Source organism: Tursiops truncatus, chromosome 7 (assembly GCF_011762595.2).
Source record: "Tursiops truncatus isolate mTurTru1 chromosome 7, mTurTru1.mat.Y, whole genome shotgun sequence".
NCBI classification, from domain to species: domain Eukaryota; kingdom Metazoa; phylum Chordata; class Mammalia; order Artiodactyla; family Delphinidae; genus Tursiops; species Tursiops truncatus.
The window spans coordinates 38,849,468-38,870,092 of NC_047040.1; the positions used below are offsets into that span (position 1 = coordinate 38,849,468).

Sequence of the window (20,625 nt, forward strand, 5' to 3'; positions counted from 1 at the left end):
GTCTACAGTCTGCAGTTCTAGACTGAGCCTTCACCTCAGTTGGGAAAGTCACTCTCGGAGTCTAGTTCCTCATTTGTAACATGGGACAGTTCTAGCCTTGCTTACAGTAAACGCAGGACTGTTGAGGCTCAGACAGAATGTTGCATGTGAAAGCTCTATATTCACTCTAAAATGCTGTCCGGATTTCAGGTGCTGTTAATATTAGCCTATCCTGTGCCACATTCACATGCATGGCTGGCCAAGAAGCTTCTTACACCTGCTCAAGACGGAGCTGCTAGAAGGGGATTTTTCTAGGTCACTGAGTAATGGAAATTGTCTCAAAGGTACCGCCTACTTTTACTTTGAAACAGCAACCTTCTCGAGACAGGCTTTTAATAGTGAGAAGAACTCAAGGCTTGGAAGATTAAAAGAGAGTTAAAAACTATACAAAACTAGTCTATTCTGATACATTGTGTAATTTATTGGGGCAAATATAAAGGTGCTGTTGGCCTAAGTTAAACTGAGCAAGTCTCATTGAGGTAATGGGAACTGATCAAATCTTTATTTTCTGCCATTTCCTGTTCTTAGCAAGTGGAGAAAAAGATGCCCTGGGTGAGAGACAGGAAAAAATGAAGACAAATGAGTTCATGTCTATGCAGCTTCTCTCAAATACACCAAGATAATCATCTGCAAAGTGCTCAAAAACCTCATATTTTAAAAGGTGCACCCCTAAATTAAGCTTGCAAGAATACGTTATTATTGGTTATAATGTGTGCCTGTTTTTCAATTCCTCAACCTGTTCTCAGAGTGGGGTGTCACATATATTTTTACCCAAGACTTGGACATTTTGCTCAGAGGGTGATTTGCTCAGAGTGGGTGTATGCTTTTCTGTTGACTTCTCCTGTAAACAGACCTTTCCTCTGAGAAGTTAAATGTGGAGATATCCAGATCCAGGACCCCCTACACTCACACCTGGAAAATCAAACGCATAAGAGGGAAAAAGCAATGGGTTACTTCCCTCGTATGTTTTCCCTAAATTATTTTGAGACACTACTTCAAAGGATCCTTAATCTGAGGTAGTATTTCAATTGTAGAAGAAGATGCTTTTTCTAGTCAAAATTAATTTAAGCCCCTCATAATCTGAGTTAGCATAAAACTGGGAAGATCTGTAGGGCCTAACTTGGCCTCATACTTTTCACTTTTGAAATCTAGCAAGAAAGTGAGCAGCATAAAAATACTTTAAGATTTGCTTGCAAAATTATAAAAGGCAGAACTATTCCAGGCCCTAGGAGCTCAAACAGAAAAGCATTATATTTTATATATCACATTAAATAATAATGAAAAGTAACCTAATAGGAACCAGTTTCAAAATCCTTTCTGGATAATTTGGTACATTTGAAATCTAGTGTGCTTTTTTTGCCCGTTTTAAGCACTCTATAAAACAAGATACTCTCAAATGTGTTAGAACATTTCTGTTTTGATTGGCTCAGAATGGCTGGAGGGCCTTGAAATGACTTATAATGAGCTAAGCACATGGCATGGCATCATAAGTCATTCTCTTCAGATCCTCTTGACTGCTTTATAGAAATTGCATAACTGGGAAGTAACACATGAAAATCTTACACTCTGCGGGTTGAAAGTTGGATCACAATTCCAAAATGTCGGTAAAAGTTTAGAGCTAGAGAAGGCCAACATTTTTTTCATCTTTCAAAATGTTAAACATTTAAATTTATTTATGTAGTTGCTTGTTTTCTATAGTAGATAAAGCAAAGGGTAAGTTTAGTTTGCTTTTTCTTTCCTTTAATTAACCTTGGATGATTTGTGCGATTTCAGAAAGACTGATGTTAAAAGAGGTCAAGATATATAACTACAGAAGTTAACTAAGAAATCAATTTTTGGTAGGATAGTCAGAGTTATTAATTGCAAGCAATTAAGCATCTCTGGATGATTAAAGCTGAAAAGGAACGTTATTTAAAGGATACTGTGCAGCTCAAAGAACAGAGATCCAGGCTGGAAATCCAGGGTCAGGACAAGATAACCGTGAATAATATCCAGATTCACATATGTGGATTGTTCAGGTGAAGATACCACTGCTGCCCAAATACAGGATTGTACACTGCAATCTGTGCTGTCGACACAAGCTGCAAGGCATAAGGCTGGGAACATGAGTATTTGGCATATTCATTCCCATAGACTCCAAAGGTGAGGAATTCTCAAAACACTGGAGGGGTTAGGATACAAGGTGACCATAGAATGACAATTGTCTCAAAGCTGAAAGAGCAAACTGGTCACTATGATTAGTACAGTAGTTCTCAATCTTTCCAGTTCTCAAAACTTTCTACACTCAAAAATTACTAGGGACCTCAAAGAATTTTTGCTTGCGTAGGTTGTATCTATCAATATTTACCATATTAGAAATTAAAAGAGGAATTTTTAAAATATTTATTAGTTTATTTTAAATAATAATTACACCTTAATAATAACAACAGTTACATGTTAACATAAATGGCATGTTTTATGAAAATAGCTATACTATCCAAAACAAAAGAAAATAATAAGGGCAGTATTGTTTTACATGTTTGCAATCTGTTTAATTTCTGGCTTAATAGAAAGCAGTTGGATTCTCATATCTGCTTCTACATTAATCTTCTGTAATATCACACATTCTGTCATATCTGGAAAACTGAATCATACACTTGTGAGAGAATAAGAGTGAAAAGGGTAAATATCATCTTAGTGTTATTATGAAAATAGTTTCAACTTTGGAGAATCCCTAAAAAGGTGTTGGGGTCTCCCTACCACAGCTTGAGAATTGCTAGACAAAAGATTTACTTTGTGGTTGTAATTAGATGATATATATTATACTGAAACACACAATTCTCTGGATCTTCTTCTACATCCTGTCACATATATTTTTACCCAAGACTTGGACATTTTGCTCAGAGGGTGACAGGATTCAGCCTATATCAAATTACTATTATGATGATATTTTGAATAGACTGCAAAAATAATAGTGGGAATGTATTTTGGTTATTTTTTGGAGTTTTGTCCTCTCCTTTGATCTCAAAGCTTATTACCAACTCTAATATCTGATTCTATAGTTCCCTAATTTTGGATCTTGTAAGCAATGATAGACTCATTTACTTGTTTTAAACAACCTTGTTATTTTTCAACAGTTTTAGATTTACAGAATCATTGCAATGGTAATCCATAGAGTACCCCACAACCAGTTTCCCCTATTAGTGTCTTACACTAGTAGGGTACATTTGTCATAAATAGTGATTTATATTAATTCATTATTGTTAACTAAAGTTCATAATTTATTCAGATTTCCTTAGCTTTTGTTTAATGTCATTTTTCTGTTCCAGGGTCCCATCTAGGACACCACATTATGTTTAGTCATCATGCCACCGTATGCTCCACTTGGTTGTGACAGTTTCTCAGACTTCCCTCGTTTTTGACGACCTTGACAGTTTTGAGAAGTACAGGTCAGGTATTTTGTAGGATGTCTCTCAACTGGGATTTGTCTGATGTTTTTCTCGTGGTTGAAATGGGGTTATGGGATTTGGGGGAGGAAGACCACAGAGGCCAAGTGTCATTTTTTTTTTTTTTTTTTTTGCGGTACGCGGGCCTCTCACTGTTGTGGCCTCTCCCGTTGCGGAGCACAGGCTCCGGACGCGCAGGCTCAGCGGCCATGGCTCACGGGCCCAGCCGCTCTGCGGCATGTGGGATCTTCCCGGACCGGGGCACGAACCCGTGTCCCCTGCATCGGCAGGCGGACTCTCAACCACTGTGCCACCAGGGAAGCCCGGTCTTGGTTTTTAATATCTTCCTCCAATAAAAGGAAACAAAGCTCCTTGGAGAAATTGATGCTTCTAGGACTGGGGCAGGAAACAGACAGATGAGCCTGGAACATTGTGTAGTATCAGAAAGAAGGAAGTGCAAACAAACAAACAAAATGGCCACACGATGATGGGGGTATGTCAAAGGGACTCAGGAGCCAACTGTACCAGACCCCAATGGCCAAAGCTGGGACAATTTGAGCTACACAATAAATAAAGTACTATTGGCTTATATCCCAAAGTATAAAATAAATATCCATGAGTACGTACAGATAAATGTAAATGATTGAATAAATAAATGGGAAAGAATAGACAATTCTCCCATGCAGAAGAATAATATGAATAATTTATGTAGCCACTCCACCCTCAAGTTGGTGGAGCCTAACTCCCCACTTCCTAAGTGCGGGCTGTGCATAGTGACTTTCCTCCAAAGAGCACAATATGGAAATGGAGGAAAAAAAGAGTAACTTTACAGTGAAGACCCTGACATATAGTACGTCAATCAGGTGATCAAAGTTAACATTAGTCATAAGTCATTTTGATAATAGGTACCCATAATATGATGTAATGAGAATGACACTTGTAATAAGAATGACACTTGGGGGCTTCCCTGGTGGCACAGTGGTTGAGAGTCTGCCTGCCGATGCAGGGGACACGGGTTCGTGCCCCGGTCTGGGAAGATCCCACATGCCACGGAGCGGCTGGGCCCGTGAGCCATGGCCGCTGAGCCTGCGCGTCCGGAGCCTGTGCTCCGCAACGGGAGAGGCCACAACAGTGAGAGGCCCGCGTACCACAAAAAAAAAAAAACAAAAAAACAAGACCTGAGTGATAGATGTGCTTATTGGGGTGTCATTGCTATTCCGTGCTCTCAGCTGACAGAGCAAGGAGATGTGTATGTATATTAACCCATGCACGCACAGATATCTATAAAGAAATCTATATGTAAACATCTGCATTTATTAAACTAAACATTAGTTCATACCAACATCTCTAACTCTAATCCATTGCCACATGGTTCATTCTACCCCCCAACTTCCTCTTGCGTTTGTTATCTATTTGTAAAGTTATTTTAACAGTGGAGAAATTTTGTAATGGTAGGTATGAGAGAAACAAAAGGATGAAAAGAGCAGGAACTCCAGCGACTAAGAAGAATTAAACATCCAAGAGCCTGTTCTCTATTGTTCACAGCTACAGTTTTTAAATATCCATAGTAAAAAGCCTTATAGAGAGTAAGCTTAACTCTTGTTAGTACTCTACTAGTAACTCAGGTTACAGTGGGAAAGTATATAACTTCCCTGTCTCTTCATTTTCTTATCTTCAAAGTGGGCACTTTACTCACAGGAGTGTGAGGATTAAATGTTAACACAACCAGCAAATTTAGAACAGGGCCAGGATCAGTATTTATGGCCTATTGTTACTATGTACCCTAAGGGGTAAGTATATTTTTATTTATATTTTACAGATGAAAAAACAGAGGCATAGAGATATTATAACCTGCTCAAAATCTCACAGCTAGTAAATTTCAGGCCCACTCTCTCATAAACTATGCCCTTTAAAGAGTTTCTGAACAGCTCTACACTTATATCTCTTTCTTCTTTAAATGAAGTTATAACGTGCTACTCTATAAATCTAAAGGGAAGGCTAACTACTGAAAAGACGCAAGGATGCTTTAAATATTCTTGATGTCTCTAACTCAAATCTATTGCCACATGGATCATTCTAGCCCCTTCCTCCTGCATTTGTTATATACTTGTTGTATACGCAGTGATCATCATTATCATTTCCTACATTACCACCACTTTCATGCCATGAAAGGACTCAGCTAGTGGAGTAGATTGGCCTTCTCAATACTCATGCTGTCAACCTAAGCCACTTGAGGCAAAGGTCACCCAAGAAGGGAGTTAAAAGTTAGCTCTGCCTTATCTATACCTGTGACTGCTTGTTGTAAGAAGACTCACTTAGTGAAGGTTTCCTGGAAGCTTTATTACTTCTTACCTGCCATGTGCTCTGGGGAATGTTACACCAGGTCATGATTCATGGAATTTGCAGTTGGTAAAGGAAGTGTCTTAGAGGTGAAAAGGGAGGAGATTTGATGGGGAGAACTAGTAGACATTTATCTACTCAAATCAAATACATGACAGTTTTACACCTTTACTTATTTATTTGCTCCACTCCATATCTACTCCCCTTTAAACACTATGACTCTAATTCTTTTATCATACATAGCCCTGGACATCACTATTTGTTGACCTTACAGTTTCATTATGAGCCTGGGTGCCACCGCCAGGTAGATTCTGAAGGGGGAAGCAGCCACCTCCCTCTCCCCTTTCCTTACCACCATTTCCCCCCCAATTATGTCTCTTAGCATCCATTATAAGATTTGAGGGAAATCATAAGCATATTATAAATTCATTTGACAAATATTCATTTAGGACCTACTATGTCTCAGGGATTTTGCTAGTCACGAGGTGTGGTATTGAGCCCGAGAGCTACACATAGTCCTCCTCAGGGAGCCCACAGACCACTGGAAAATAACATCAGCTTGTATGAACGGAGGACTTACTCTTGTCAGGCACTGGGCTCCGTTTGCACTATCACACTGAAATCTCACAGAGGAAGCTATTACTATTATCCTCATTCTACAAAGGAGGAAACTGAGGATTGCCCAAAGTCACACAACTAGGAATGGGTGGAACTGGGACTGGAGTGCAGGTCTGTCTGATGTCACACACTTAACCACACATCCATCCTTTCTCTCTCTCTCTCTCTCTCTCTCTCTCTCTCTCTCTCTCTCTCTCTCTCTCTCTCTCACACACACACACACACACACACACACACACACACACCTCTCAGGAAGCAGGACCTCAGAGCTTGGTGTGTCTGTGGCTGGAGAATAGTAGCTCTTTTCCAACTTTGCTGAAGTTTCTACTGAATACTTTGATTTGCAAATATAAAGAATTCTCTGAAGCACAACCTTAAACAAAGTGTGGTAGACAGCTGGGAGAGGACAGCTGCAGACAGAAAAATGTGGCCGGATGCTCTGTGGGCGGGGGAGGGGGGGATGTGCAGTGAGGCAGCTCCAAGGAGAGGAAGCAGTGACGGGTGGAGGTAAGAGGGACTGACAGATGAGACTACCTGGACCGCAGACCACAGTGGAAGGAGGCTTAAATATTCTAGAATGCACTGTCTTTATCAGGTTATGCAAATACAACTAGGATATAAGTATGTTTTTCTTTGCCTGTATCATTCAAGTGACTATTCAAATAAATTTAAAAATCTTTTTTTTTTTCCTGAAGTATGTCTGATGTAATGAGGTGGAAAGACCTCAGGATTAAAAATCAGGAGACCTAAATTCTTGTCCAGATATGCACCAGTAGTTCAGTTGTGTGATCTTCTGCAAGTCCCTTAACTTCGCCCATTGTAGGTTTTCCTCCTAATATAAGAGAATTAATCTACTGAACCTTAAGGATTTTTGAAGTTCCAAACTCTTCTGATGCCATGATTTACCGAGAACCTACACTGTGTCTAGTACTGCATTAAACAATTCGAGGTTTAGAGGCAATTAGAAGGCATATTTCTAGCCCTCTGGACCTGTGCTGTCCAATACAGTAGCCACCAGCCACGTGTGGCTGTGGAACACTTGAAATGTCGTGTGACTGAACTATAATTTTATGTCATTTAAATTAAACTTGAATTCAGAAACTAATACTGTATTCAGTTATTGAAAACCTTTATGTTTGAAACAATGTAGGGATATGAATCTTTTCTCAACAAATTTTGTACAGTCTAAATACAGATTAAGTGTTTCTGATGAAAATTTAGCATCTGAATTGGGATGTGTTGTACATGTAAAATACACCAGATTTAAGACAATATTAAAAAAGGATGTAAAATATCTCATGAATAATTTCTTATTGATTGCATGTTGAAATGACAATATTTTGGACATATGGGGTTAAGTAAAATATATTATTAAAATTAATTTAATCTGTTTTTACTTTTTTAAATGTGATTATGAGGACATATAAAATTATATACATGGTAGACTTCCCTGGCGGTCCAGTGGTTGACTCCGCGCTTCCACTGCAGGGGGCGAGGGTTAGATCCCTGGTCGGGGACCTAAGATCCTGCATGCTGCGCGGCATGGCCAATATGAAAAAGTAAAATGACATATGTGGCTTGCATGATATTTCTTTTCTTTTTTTCTGGCATCGCTGCATGCTTTGGTGCTTTGGAGAAAGTAACAGTGTCACCTTTTGAGGAAGACATTTGTACCAGTCTGAGTCATTATTCTTGTCGGGAAAGACTTGCCCTAATTACCTTTGCTAATAGGGCGTGTTTGAAGAGAGCCAGGGGATGCAAGGTCTCTGTGGTCCCCAATGCTTCCAAACTTGGGCTGCTGTAGGCACCATGGATAAATGTACCGTGACTTACCCATCTGAGTACACTCGGCACTCCTACCTCCAGAGAGGGGATCTTTTTGGACTAGCCTGTCTCCATTCAGCATGAGTACCCCTGTTGGGTGGAGGTTTGAGTCAAGTGCCTTCAGAGGCTGTTCCTGCCGCCACTCTAGCCCACACCCCGGCCAACCCGAGTCTGGCTGCCGTTAGTCTGGCCACAAATTTCTGGTGTATTCAATTGGAGATAGTGCTACCTGGAGATAGTAGTACTTGTTTTGCTCTTTCCACATGGATTGAATTGTAGGATCTTGACACAAAAATAACAGGTAAGGCTTTCTTCAGAAGGAGCATGTGTCAAGGGCAGGAGTTTTGAATTTGGGGTCTTTTCCTCTGTTTAAAATTCTGCCCCCCTCTCTGCATCTGTAGGGAGTAAATGTATGATCAAGGAGGACCAACTTCTCTGGTCAGTGTGTGGTCAGCATGTGGTGGCTGACCTGGTGCGATTGGGAATGGTCGTTTTCCCTGGAGAGAATGTGGTGAGTATGGTGGCATGATCAGAAAGGACCAGCATCCCTGGTCACTGATGGGGATTCACTTGGATTGACTGAGGAGCACCACTGTATTAGTTTGCTAGGGCTGCCATAACAAATACCATAGACTGGGTGGCTTAAACAATAGACATTTATTTTCTCACAGTTCTGGAGGTCAGAATTCCAAGATCAAGGTGTCGGTAGTTTTAGTTTCTCCTGAGGCCTCTCCTCTTGTCTTCCAGATGACCACTTTCTCACTGTGTCCTCACATGGTCATCCTTTAGTCTGTGTTGTCTGTGTCATAATCCCTTTTTTTTAAAATTATTTTCTAAATTGAGGTATAATTGACATATAACATTAGTTTCAGGTGTACAACATAAGATTTGATATTTGTATATATTGCAAAATGATCACCACAGTAAGTGTAGTTAACATCTGCCACCTTACATAGTTACAAAAAAATATTTTTTTCTAGTGATGGGAACTTTTAAGACCTACTCTCTTAGCAACTTTCAAATATGCAATACAGTGTTGTTAACTATAGTCACCGTGCTGTACATTACATGCCCATGACTTATTTATTTTGTAACTAGAAGTTTATACCTTTTGACCCCCTTCACCCATTTCTCCCATTCTCCATCCCCTGCCTCTGGCAACGATCAATCTGTTTTCTGTATCTATAAGCTGGGTGTGTGAGTGTGTGGGTATGTGAGTGTGTGACTGTGTATTGTTTTGTATTTAATTCTATGTATAAGTGAGATGATACAGTATTTTTCTTTGTCTTTCTGACTTATTTCACTTAGCATGATGCCCTCGAGGTCCACCTATATTGGATAAATGGCAAGATTTCATCCTTTTTATGTCTGAATCATATTCCATTGCATATACATACAACATTATCTATTCATCAATCTATGGACATTTAGGTTGTTTCCATATTTTGGCTATTGTAAATAATGCTGCAATGAACATGGAGGCACATATATCTTTTCCAGTTAATGTTTTCATTTTCTTCAGATAAATACCCAGAAGTGGAATTTCTGGATCATAAGGCAGTTCTATCTTTAATTTTGGGGGGAAACTCCATATTGTTTTCCATAGTGGCTTCACCAATTTACATTCCCACCAACAGTGCAAAAGTGTTCCTTTTTCTCCCCATTTTCGCCAACACTTGTAATTTCTTATCTTTTTGATAATAAGCATTCTGACAAGTGAGAGGTGATATCTCATTATGGTTTTGATTTGCATTTCCCTGATGATTAGTGATGTTGAGTGTTTTTTTCAAGTACATGTTGGCTATCTGCATATCTTCTTTGGAAAAATGTCTATTCAGATCTTCTGCCCATTTTTTAATCGGATTGGTTTTTTTACTGTTGAGTTGTGTGAGTTCTTTATGTATTTTGGATATTAACCCCTTACCAGATATATGATTTGAAAACATTTTCTCCCATTCAGTAGGCTGCCTTTTCATTTTCCTGATGGTGTAATCTTTTTGTCTCTGATTAGGGCCCAACTATACAATTTTATTTTACTTTAATTCTCTTTAAAGGCCCTGTCCCCAAATACAGTCATTTTCTGAGGTACTGGGTATTAGGACCTCAGTGTATCAGTTTGGTGGAAACATATTCAGCCCATAACAACCACCATCTCTGGTCAGTATGTGGCATTCAAGGATCAATTTAATGAACTGTGCAGTCAGAGGCAATGACTACAGAATGACCATTAGGTCACATGGGGATTTCCCACTCAAGGGAAGGAGAGCAAGAACATGCACCTTTGACACGGCTATGAATGACTTTAGGTAAATGAGGTCGGATGAAGGGATGTGCTGACTCCTGAATGTTACTGCAAGGTCACAGATGGTACAGTCTCCTCCTCGGCACCAGGAGTCCCTCGTTACTTGAACCACAGTGCCTGAGACCAAGTAAGTAGCTGAGCTAAATCCTAGCTGGCAAATCTGACATCAGGCACAAGGGTTAACAATCTATTTAGGGGCATAAGAGAAACACAGGGAACAAGTATAAGCCCTGCACCCAGGGACAGAGGGAAAAGAGGTGATCGGGCTGGGAGTGGAAAGTAGAAATCAGCAAAGATTTGTGATTTCTGGAGGGGGTAACTTCTTCAAGTTGGAAATTGATGAACAGGTGCTGATGAAGAGGATGGTGAAAAGTTGGAGCCTAGGCAGAGGCAGGAGAAAACAAGACATGAAAAGGCCTATCAGCCCAGCAGGATGATTGGTTAGAGCAGAGGACCTGTGACCACACGGAGGGTTGGTTTAAGGCAGTGACTTTTGCATCTAGGTGTGAAGTGATGTGGTTACATGGGATTAGAGACAGAAGGGAAGATAGACTGAGTGTGAGGAGATTGCTAAGAGCTGGCTATTGATCAAGTGTTGATACTCAGGAGGTCCAGAGTTAAACACACACGCGCGCGTGCACGGGCAAAACAGAAATCACCGCGCCATGCTGCGGTTGTGAGATTTCCGGAGGTTACTGGTTCCAGTGCTGGTGCTGAGACTTCTAGGAACCACCCTTGTGTTCATAAAAGAAAAGACGGGGACAGTCTCACTGTTTGTGGATTCTTAGATAATAATAGCTGAAAAGTCCATTTCAGCATGCAGGGTTTTTTTCCCCTCCATCTTAACTTGTCAGTCCAATTGTTAGCAACAAGAAATGAGATGGATGGAAGCAATACTCTGCAAGTGACAAGGTTTAGGGACTAGACACATTAAACCGGGATGAGTTAGTTAAGTAACAGCAAGGAGACGAGTAGATGACTGTGAGGCATTTTAAGCACTTATCTTGGGAAGCATACAGTACGGAAGAGCAAATGGACGGCTTGATGACAATTTGCTCAGCTTACTGGGATAGAACAAGAAAATCTCCTCTTTAAATGCTGACTGAGTGTTGAAGTCTTTTCAAGGAGAACGATTCCCCTCCCAACATATTTTCTCAATAGTCTTCTACAATTACTGTAAATATACTTTGCAACCAACCCTAGATTATATAAAACAAACAAAAATCCCGCAGTTGTGTCTTGCACAGGACTTTCAGATTTTTCATTCTCTCGAAGAGAGAACAGATCCTGAGTAGCTTGCTGAGGAGCTTTCATCTTTTCCCTTAGTACCCTATATGCAAAAACAGCAATTCATCTTATTTGGACTCTCTTTTCACTGCCTTCAACCATGCCTCAGAAGAACTCAGTTCGCTGGAGCGGACTTTAGCGGTGGGGCCCAAGTTCCATAAATCCCCCAGCGATGCTGATGCTTGCCAAGTTCGAGCAAACTGGACTCTCCACTGGCCGAGTGTGTTCAGGTGATAAGGAAGACGACCGGGAAGAGTCAGAAAACAGGCACAGAAGTTTGGGAATGAGTCAGAAGCAGCGACTAACTTTCCTTCTTCCCTCTCCCCAGTCTGAGATATTCACGCCGCGTGGACTGCCACTCTGAAGGCCGGGATGCACTGGGTCGGAGTTACAGCCCCGTGCGCGGTCAGGTTGGCGCCCTACTCACTCCTTTCTCGCAGCAATTACGAGAGCGCGCCCCACCTGCTCTGCAGCTCCGCCCAGCTGCCGACCGCCGGGCGGCGGCCGCACCCCCACACCACTGAGCCCCGCCTCGCAGCACGCGCCGCTGGCTGGCGCCCCGCCCTCTCCTCACGTGACAGCCCAGCCCTCCATGCGCGCTCGGATTGGCTCTCGCGACTGAGGGGGTGGGTTCTAGCCTACAGCTCTGCCCCGCAACGCGGCTGCAGTTTTCAAACCTCAACTGTAACCTTCCGTCACCGTCTTCGCCGCCGTAGCCGGGAGCCACCTCACGGGGAGGTCAGGTCACAACTGTTGGCCGTTGTCCAGAAGAGTAAAAGTGGGTCCTGCCACGCTTGGAGCTACCCGGCACCTCACGGAGCTAGAGCTGGAGAACGCGTCTTGTCGTGCCCACCTGCGTGGGGCGGGACTGGAGCCCCCTTGGAGGGGGCAGCATCGGGAGAACCTGCTGCTGCCTGAGCGGTCAGTGTCTTCCGCCTCGCGCGTCCGCGGTCCTGCCGGGTGGACTGGGGGTTGCGACTCCAAACCCCTGAACCAGCCCCCTTTACCCGTGGAACAGAGACCCAGAACGTGGGAGGGGTCCCGAGGAGGGATCCAGGCGGTGTGGGCGGATCCGGGGTCCCCTCTGACCCCTGGCCTGGGGAAGATGGGCTCAGACACCGCCGCCCCTAGGTGGCCCGACTGCTCCGAATCCCTCGCCGCATATCGGCTGGAGTCCTGCTTCCCTGGTTCCCTCGGGTTCGGCGCTGGGAGCGGCGGCTGGTCCTCCCAGTACCCTTCTCAGCGCGGGGAGCGCGCGCGCGCGCTCGTGTGTGTGTGTGTCTGTCTGTCTGACTGTGTGCGCGCCGTCGCCTGGCTGGCACGGACTCTCCCTGGGTCGCGTCCCGTGGGGGCCCCCTTCGCGACCGGCTCGATCGCGTCCCTTCCACGTCGCGTCAACGTGGTCCCTTCAGGTCCCTGCCGAGTTTACAGCTGTGGTGTAGGCACAGGACGTGTTCACATCTGGACTCATGGACACGTCCTGCTCACAGCTGTCTTTCGTCTGGAGAGAAGTTTGTGCTCATCTTGTGGGGGATTTTCAGTTACTATTGTGAACAGTTTTTTAAAGTCAGTGAATAGAGAAGTCGAGTTGTAGTTGTTTCTGTGATTTTTAGCGATCTGGTTTTATTTTGACGCCATGTAAACCGCAAAGGGTACACGACCCATCCTCAAACTATACAACTACGTGACGGCTACGATTTTGACATTTACCCAGCTCTTTGTTTTGGTGTAGGGAAAAGCTCTTCATTTGAATTCCCTTAGGGGGGCAAGTAGAGACGAAGTTGAAAGAGACTTTATGGGCAGCTGGTAGCTGATGTTCGTTCTTCCGCTGCCTGTGATGGGACTAGAGGCCCTCCAACATCAATTTGCAAATTGAAATTAAGGAAGAGAAAACATTTTAAAGCCACATGCTGATCAGAATTCAATTATATTAGGTCGGTGTGTCACATTCACTGTTTGTTTTGCCAACGTAATGTTTACATCCCTGGTACTGATGATAAGCAGCGATGTTTGATATGGTGTCACCCCCTTAGGTTCTCAAGCCTTTGAGAATGTGCCCTGAGACAGCATGGTCTACTGAGATGATTGGGCAAGTGGCAGCAAATGTAACTTGGCATTTTGAGCCCGGGAGCACAATTTTATTAAAGAAAAAGATGATAAACCTACTTTGTCATTGATTCACCATTTTATAGTTTTATAGTAAACTGTCCAGAAGTAGTTTTCAACAACTTCCAGAATGTTTGTTTTATAAATGTTAAACCACACACCCGTAAAATTGTGTGTTTTTGAAAAAGCTAGTCCATAGAAGCAATGTCCTAGTTTAAGATCTCTCTTCTTCCCCCTTCATCCTCCTCTGAGCAGATGTTCAGTTTTTTAAAGTTTTTCTTATATTTTAATAACTGAAGTTGTTAATAGCTGCTTTATTTTTGAGGTACATATCATACATTTTACATCATTTTTCTAAATTATGGATCTGAAATTGAAGTGAAATGTATTTACATGGCAATATATTCAAGTTTTAAAAGTAAAAATTGTGTTATTGAAGGCCTTTCATTTTTGTGTGTGGACAGAATGGTTGTAGTTTCTCTTGGGCTCATTGAATAGTGAATTACAATTTGGTTAAGATAGAATCAGTTTTTAGGAACGTTGGGACTTGACAAATTGATCACTGTGTCAGCGTATTAACAGCAAAGCTGAGGAAGGTACAGGCATTTTATGGCATGTTTACAATTTTATCTTTAGACTTGCACTGACAGTGTTTTACTGGTGTTAAGTAAACAGTTAAATATGTTTTAAAAGCTTTGTTTTTGAAGCTGTTTGATAATTATAAGAGAGAATTTCCTTATCAAAATTTCCCTGTTTTTCTCTTAGAGACCTAATTTAAAACCCAGGAATCAAGGAAATCAATTGCTGACACTTTCACTTAATCCTAAAATTGTCTTACAGTTGCACGTATGTTATATTGCAGTGCATATTTCCTGTAAAAAAAATTGGCAGCTACGTAGGACAGTGCTTCTAGAGGTACTGCTTTTAAAGGATTTTGATTAATTTTTTTAAAAAGAATTCTTTGTGTTCTGTGGGTATTGATTGTGTCAAAGACATTAAGTCATTTATGTACTTACTTTCCACTTTTGAAAACTTTATATGTTTTAGTTATTTTAATTTTCCACAATATTGATGACAAAATTCAATGATTTTTCTAAAGATTTTTTTTTTTAATGTGGACCATTTTTAAAGTGTTTATTGAATTTGTTACAATATTCCTTCTGTTTTACGTTTTTGGGGTTTTTGTTTTTTGGCCCACGAGGCATGTGGGATCTTAGCTCCCAGACTAGGGATTAAACCCACACCCCCTGCATATTGGAAGGTGAAGTCTTAACCACTGGACCGCCAAGGACGTCCCTCAATGGTTTTGTTTTTAAGTATTTTATATTCTATTATAGAGTATTATCAAAGGATATTTCTTTGATAATAGACAAATGTCTATTATCATAATAGACATTAATAGATAATAGACAAATAATTAACAAATGTACTTAGGAATTAAGTCGCATATTTTTATATAAATATGTTGTGACAAATGTAATTTTCAAGACATACTTTGTTCATTTTTTATTTCTTTAATTTATCCTTTTTCCCCCCAAATATATTTAACCTTGAACTTCAGTGCCACTTTAAACATCTAAACTAGTCAGTTTCTTTTAATATTTATATGCAATGTGTCGCTGCACCCTGGACCCTTTGCCACTTCTTCAAAAGAGGGAATCGTTATACTTGAAGCATTTAAAAATCTTAATATTAACAGTGAGATGATAGTTTCATCTGTAATCCGAGGATCATATTCCGTTTTGCATTGTAATACTTACTGAATAAACAGTACTTCAGAGATGCTGTAAGTAAACTGCTTTATTTTACAACAGAAACTTAATTTTCCATCTGATGAATGACAAGCACTGTGTGTTTGTTGGCCCACTATATTTCTGTTTTCAACATCTTTCCATCCTGGTCCATAATTATAGGGTTTAATTCTTCTTCTGAAGGTAGAAGAGACAGCACCAGGACTTACCTGTCATGGTACAGAATCAGTCCTGGGGTCATTACCTGGGACTTTAGCCCTTGGATAGTATATACTAGATAGACTAGTTAGACTAGAGTCAGTTAGCTGGCTTCCTGTTGTGATTTTCAAAGGATTAAATTCTTGAATTATGCTTTCTATTCAATCTTAATAGAACAAACAAACCTGTTAGTAGAATACATATAAGGAACAGTCTCTTCCTTGAAATTGAAAATCATCATCATCCCTTTCCCTACACAAATAACTTTGCTTCTGATCAATGACTAATTAAAAATGGATCCTTTTACCACACTAGCAGAAAGTTCTTCCTTTATTCTGATGGATTCTAGATAAATAAATCTACAGTTCCTCTGTTTCCTAGGGAAAACTTGGTAGCTATAAATGCTAATGTAGAAAGAAAAAGTTTTTTTCCCCTCTCATCTTGTGCCTTACTTTGCTTTCCATTGCCTTTCAAATTTACTTCATGAAGATCTTGATTTATCAGTCCTTGGCAGGACAAGTGTCTGGATTTCCTGATTGAGGCAGCTCTTAAAATATTGATATTCTTAGCTGAAGTAGGTATAGTATCATGTGGCCACCTAGTTTGGAAAGATAGGTAAATACAAAATAAATGGCCCGTTGGTATTATATTACAATATATGATATTATAATTTTATCCATGTTTCCAGACTATGGCTATCCTGTTTAGAACTGAAGTTCTCTGATAGCAATTTAAAATATTTCTTATTATATTTAGTCAAATACTGAATTAAGCAGAGATTAGCTGCATTTGAAGCTCCAATATGATAATTTCAAGATGGATCTCAAGTTCTGCTAAACCCTTGAAGATATGAGATGTACCTAAAAATTCTTCTTGCTATATTTCATAATTCTTAAGAATTCAGTTCATCAGACATTTAAAAAAATTCCTACCAGGTGCCAGACACCGTGCTGGGAGTTTAGGCATGAAAGCAAATGGTTGCAACCCTTCAGACACTAAATATAATTGCAGGCTAACATGTTACATGTTGAGGTAAAGAGGTATGTCAAGGTTCCTCCTATTTGAAGCGTAAAGGACAGGCATTAAAGGCAACCTGTGGGTTTTAGGCAAAGCTTCCTGGGGGAGATGACATTCTTTGTTGAGGTAAGAAGGATGCATACGAAGAGTTTTTGCATTTAAAGAAAGGTAGAAAGGATGTTCAGACAGGAGAGTATAAGAGAGATGTGGAGGCAAAAGATGAGCTACAAGTGTGGCAGGAAATGAAGCTGGTGTGTACCTGGCCTCAAAGGCTTTTGTGTGCATGCTATAAGGACTTGAACTTGTAGCTACTGGGAAGCTAATGCACGGATCAAAGCAGATAATTTAATTCTCTAGATGTTTTTATTTAGTGTTATATGCTGTATTCTATTTTATAAAACATTTTTATATGATAACCTTGAAATGAATATCGTGATGAATATTTTTTGTTTGTTTGTTTTGTCTTGCGGTACGCGGGCCTCTCAGTGCCGGGGCCCCTCCCGCCGCGGAGCACACGCGCAGGCCCAGCCGCCATGGCTCACGGGCCCAGCCGCTCCGCGGCACGTGGGATCCTCCCGGACCGGGGCACGAACCCGCGTCACCCGCACCGGCAGGCGGACTCCCAACCACTGCGCCACCAGGGAAGCCCGTGATGAATATTTTTAAATAGAGCTATTTATAGGTTTATAGGGACTGTTTTTCTTACTTTTGATCACATCACATTTGCTTTCTCCCTTCAAGTAAATTAAAGGCCCAGATCAAGCCTAACATTTCCTTTTTTCCTTCCTTCACTGATCCATATCTGAGTTCTTATTGTGATTATTGTAATGGGAGTTAATAAAAAAAACTTTGCAAATAAACTTGAGGTGCCATTTTTCCTAGTATTGATAGTACTGTGTAATTGGAAGCTTAATTGTCTCTTGCCTTCTTCTATTATCCTCTTACTGTTTTTAGTGCCTGATTGTGTCTATAACTGTGTACCTACTCATGTGTGCGCACACACACACGCAAATTTACGTACTAAGTACCTTGAGATTTTTTATTAGTATAGCCTAATAGTGTTATGAGATGCATTTCAAATGGAGTGAGACCTATTGGTAATTTAGAGTCAGTTATAGGTCTGTGAATTATGGTAGAAAACAAGAAAAGGTCTGTGATTGTTGGAGTTCAAGAGGATTCAGTGGGAAATTTAGGAAGATGCAAGGAAAGACAGCTGATTGATAACCTGCTTGTGCCCAAGGATTAAATCTTATATGAAGGGCAGCAAGCTGTTTGTGGAGGGATTGGTGGAAAAAGGTGACATTCTTGCTCCACTATATGCAACATTAGCCAAAGGAGAGGAAATGGAAAAAATATCTAGGCCGTGGCAACTGGTGCAAGTGCAGTAAATAGAAGGAAGCTACACTTAAGTGATGCTATATGGATCCCTAAGGCAGTTTGTAATATAGGTATATTTGCAATAAGTAGATAAGCTTAAAGTTCAACCTTCAGAAATGTGCTTTTCCTTTTTTCTGAGACATGGCTTGTGTTTCCAGCATATTCAGAGACAGAGTAAAATTTATCACAATTCAGAAAATGATTTTTGTACTAACATGTATTTTAAAAACTGCTGATTACCCAACACTGTTTTCAGCTGCATTTATAATCATACAAATATACAGATACCATGGTACATTCATCCATTATGATGACCAACAGTACATGTGAGGGGAGGAAAATTTGTTAGGTAAAAAATTAAATTAAGCCAATGTCTAGAATTAGGAAATACTATTAAGTAGTTTGATTAATAGGCCCTGTTTTTATTATCACTATTTATTTCAATCCTTTTTTTAAAAAAGGTAAGTTTTTTTTCCTTCTAATATAACTGAATAGGTATTACAAAACTTAATACCTATTAGTATTATATTTTGGATATCACATTTTGGATTTTTTTTTTTGGAGGGATCCCGGGATGAATCTGGATTTTCACCAAGTGATATAATAAAGGCATATGTCTTAAGGTTACAAATTATTATTCATTATATAGAATTATAACTATAACATTAATTCAGAATTTATGAAATTGTTCTTTCTGTGCAGTATTAAACAAGGTATTAATTCTTGCTTAGTATTTACCCTAAATGCTTATATGGTCTTTGCATAAGAACAGACATGTTATTTGGATAATGAATACCATATGCTCTAAATAAATGCAGAGAAAACGCTGAGGCCTTAAAAAACCTGAGCAATAATAGCTCATGAACTTCCAGCCAAGTAACACTTAATGTGTAAAGAGATATGTTTTGCTGTTAAAAACGGGTAAGTTTCTGCGTTTAGAGTCTAGTCATATATATTCAAAGCCATCTTTTTTTACCCAAAGGCATTTATTAGTTTTCGTCTATACCTGCTTGGTGTAGATAACTTAAACACAGGAAAATATAAATACTGCCATAATCTCACCACCCAAAGATAACCACTGTTAATATGTTGCCATAGTTTTCCAGTATTTTCCTCTATTTGCTTTTATATTTAACAAAATTATGTAACATATCAAAAATTATATATAACAAATACATATACCTTATATGACAAAATTATACTGTATGTAAAGTTTTGTCTTCCTTTTTTCACTTAGTATTATATGAGTTAAAAATATTCTTTGGGGCTTCCCTGGTGGCGCAGTGGTTGAGAGTCCGCCTGCCGATGCAGGGGACACGGGTTCGTGCCCCGGTCCGGGAAGATCCCACATGCCGCGGAGCGGCTGGGCCCGTGAGCCATGGCCGCTGAGCCTGTGCGTCTGGAGCCTGTGCTCCGCAACAGGAGAGGCCGCAACAGTGAGAGGCCCCAGTACCGCAAAAAAAAAAAAAATATTCTTTGAAAGCACAATTTTTATTAGGTATATAATATCCTATTTAGGTATATTTAGCCATTTCCCTATTGTTGGACTTTGGGATTCATTCATTCTACAGGCTTTTTATTTTTTTAACTATTATATATCATGCTTCATTAAACATAAGTCTTTGAGTATATCTAAGATCCATATTGATTCTTTTGAAACTTGAGAGCAGAAAATAATTATTTATAAAATATATCTCCATTCTACTAGATTCTTATGAATAGATCACTTTTTAGCTGATATATTACAGTATGAGATAAACATCTTAGATTCTAGAATCTAGATGAGGTGAACATCTTAGAATCAAGAGCCTGTACTCTCTCTATATGAGTGAATTTGACATGTTCTTGTGCTCATGTTTCCTAAGGCCTGATTTGGAACCATGTTGGGAATGTAGCCCAATTTGTATCTATAATACAGGTATATCCCTTCTTTCTATGTATAAATGTGGTCATAAGCATGCAAATTCATAGACTTAAATTTAGGGGAAAAAATCTTAAAAGTCCAAAGATGACCTGAAGAAAAAAAGGTTGAGCATAGAAATTGGTAACCGTATTGATTTTTCAGAGAAGAATATGTGACCAATGAAACTGAGTTCCATCAGAGCTAAAAGTATACAAATAGTTCATCAAAACAGAATAAAAAGACAGAATTTAAGAGTTGAGTTTAAGCTAACTTGGGGTGAGAGTTTTGTATGTGGAAATATAGGTACAGCTGTTCAACAATGGCAGAGGATTGTGCGGAGAGTATCTTTCAGTAGAATAGTAACAGTATTTATTGATTGAACAATCATGATGTGCTTTCATGACTAGCACTGTACCAGTGTGATTCTACATGAGTTCA

General features: G+C 40.1%; 1 protein-coding gene across 2 annotated transcripts in view; it reads left to right on the forward strand.

Annotated features, from left to right (window-relative positions):
* The first annotated feature begins 307 nt into the window (after nt 1–307).
* Nucleotides 308–20,625, forward strand: part of STK17B (serine/threonine kinase 17b) — a 44,369-nt gene continuing 24,051 nt past the window's right edge. Inside the window, exons 1-3 of one of the 2 annotated variants that reach the window (XM_019939238.3) lie at nt 308–323; nt 568–700; nt 3,348–3,467. The gene's annotated coding sequence lies outside the window, so the exon portion shown is untranslated. Of the gene's footprint in view, nt 324–567; nt 701–3,347; nt 3,468–12,430; nt 12,757–20,625 lie in introns of those variants that run through there. The other variant, XM_004328262.4, reaches the window with a different exon arrangement.